Raw genomic sequence first — 2500 nt, 5'->3', positions numbered from 1 at the left:
CGCCGGGGGCGGGGAGAGAGGAACGCGCGGCGTGCCGGGCGGGGGCTGGGGCGGGGGCGGAGGGGGAGCCGGGACGGGAGCACGAGCCGGCGGCCACGGGACGGACGGACGGGGCGCGGAGAGTCGGGGGGTAGGGAAAACGCACGACACCGAGCGCGGCCCGGAGGCGGCGCGTCGCCACGGAGGAGAGGAGAGGACAACGGGGACGGGAGAGGACGAGGGGAGAGGAGAGGGGAGAGGAGAGGAGAGGAGAGCGGCGGACGGCGTGCGTGGAAGGCAGGGGTGGATGAGGACACGCGGCGGTCGCCCCCCGAACGCCGGACCCTCCTCCCACGTCTCCTTCCACGACCGACCGATTCCCAACTCTCTCCCTCTGTCTCTCTTCCCTCTGTCTCTCTCTCTCTCTCTCTCGACGCCAACGCAGCACACCATCCTCCACGCAGCCGCGAGACGCCCCCCGCCACGGCCAGCGACGGACGCCGTGCGCCCCCATCCACCACCGACAGACGCCCACGACGCGGGGCTCGGGGGCCGGCACGAAGCGCGGCGCGGCGCGGCCGCAGCCCGGGGGAAAGCGCGCGGCGGCGGACGACGCCGCGGCGTCCCGCGGGTCGCCGCCGGGGCACGCATCCCCGGGGCGCGGCCGCGCACGCAACGACTCGGCCTCGGGTCGGCCCGAGCCGCCCGCCCCGACACGGCGAAGGCGAGGGCGGCGGGGGGGCGGGCACGGACCCCGGACGCGCGCGGGTCAGGGCGCCGCGGAGGAGGCGGCCGGGCCGGGCCGGACCGTCGCCGGGACGCCGCCGGGGGCGGGCGGCGAACGACGGCGGAGCGGACGCGGCCCCAACACCACCAGCACCACGGGCCCCGGCCGCGAGGGCGCGGGACCGTCCCCGCCCACCGGCACACAGCCCCGGGGGTACGCCCAGGGACCGCTTGCGGCGCGAGGGCGCTTCCCGAAGGGGACCGACCGCGGAGGCCACGGCCAGGGCCTCGTCGCGAGCTCTCTCTCGCTCTCTTCCCTTCTCGCGGGCAGCGGGGCCCCCGTGGCCTCGGCACGAGGGGCACCGCGTCTGCACTTAGGGGGACAGAGGGCCCCGGACACGGGGCCCTGCGAGGAAACCCCCAGCCGCGCCACCCCGGGAAGGCGCGCGCGCGCGCACCCCGGGGGGGCGATTGATCGTCAAGCGACGCTCAGACAGGCGTAGCCCCGGGAGGAACCCGGGGCCGCAAGTGCGTTCGAAGTGTCGATGATCAATGTGTCCTGCAATTCACATTAATTCTCGCAGCTAGCTGCGTTCTTCATCGACGCACGAGCCGAGTGATCCACCGCTAAGAGTCGTACGAGTTTGGTTTCTCTGGGTTTCGGCGGGGTCCCCCGCCGGTGGCACGGCACATTTCCCCCACGGAGGGAGGGTTGCCTCTGGCCGGCCAAGTCAGACGAGACAGAAAACAGCAGACCGGAGCGGGGCCGGAAGGTTTCACGACGGGGCGCCCGGCACCGACCCGCAAGACGGGGCGGGCTCGGACACCCCACAGGCGCCCGGGGGGTTCCCACCTGCGCACACACACACCCCCCCCCGTCAGGGACGCGGGGCGCGCACGCGCGCGGGCACACGGGACCCGGCCCCGCACCACGGCCGCCGGGTAGCCCCCTCCCGACGGCCGCGGCGGCGGGGAGGGCCGGCGTGGCGCGGCGCGCGGCGCCCCGGCCCCGCGGGGGCGGGGGCGGAGGAAGCGGGGTCTGGGGGAGAAGGGAGGGGCCTCCCGACTCCCCGCGGGCCCGACCGCCCCGACCCCAAGGCGGACGGGCGACCCCCCCATGGGTCTTTAAACCTCCGCGCCGGGACGCGCTAGGTACCTGGAGAGGGGGGAGGCGGGCGAGGCCGGGGAGGGGCAGGCGGAGCGCCCCACGCTCGCCGCCACCCCCGACGCCGACCGACACGCTCTCCGCCCGCGGCCGCCCGCAGCACGCGGGCCCCGGCGCTACCGGCCCGTGACTCGGGGGCGCCCCGGCCGGGCGACGGGCCCAACCGCCACACGGGACACCACCACGCCCACCGCCCGACGACGTCCCCACCGTGTCCCCGAAACCGGGCCTCGGAGACCTCCCCGCTCGCTCGCTCGCGCCCGGACGCGGCCCTCTCCTCTCCGCTCCTCTCCCGAACCCCGAACCCCCCCGCCCCCGGGGCCCCCTGACCCCTGCACCCGCCTCCCGGGCCCCCTGCTCGCCACCGCGGGCGTTCAGGGAGGCTTCAACGGGAGGCGCGGGGGGGGGGGGCGAGCGGGCAGGGCGGGCACGCGGGGGGGGAGGGCGGGAAAGGGAGAGAGCGAGAGACAAGAGCCGGACGGACGGACAGACGGACGGACGACGGAGGAGAGGCCCCGGGCTCGGAGGACAGGCAGAGGCGCCCGGCGAGGGGGCGGAGGGCCCGGAGCGGAGGACGGACGACCGGCGCGGGGGAACAACCAGTCCAGGGCCGGCGGCGGAAAGGCGGCG

At 77.1% G+C, this 2500-nt stretch overlaps 1 non-coding gene across 1 annotated transcript; it reads right to left on the bottom strand.

The window, feature by feature from the left end:
* Window positions 1-1188: 1188 nt before the first annotated feature.
* LOC131749277 (5.8S ribosomal RNA) lies at window positions 1189-1341 on the bottom strand. The gene has a single exon (XR_009333342.1). It is a non-coding gene; the product is annotated as a 5.8S ribosomal RNA (ribosomal RNA).
* Between the last annotated feature and the right edge of the window lie 1159 nt (window positions 1342-2500).

Source organism: Kogia breviceps (genome assembly GCF_026419965.1).
Source record: "Kogia breviceps isolate mKogBre1 chromosome 20 unlocalized genomic scaffold, mKogBre1 haplotype 1 SUPER_20_unloc_13, whole genome shotgun sequence".
In the NCBI taxonomy this organism is placed as follows: Eukaryota; Metazoa; Chordata; class Mammalia; order Artiodactyla; family Physeteridae; genus Kogia; species Kogia breviceps.
Note: the sequence above shows the minus strand (reverse complement) of the source record. Positions and strands in the feature narration are given on the sequence as shown.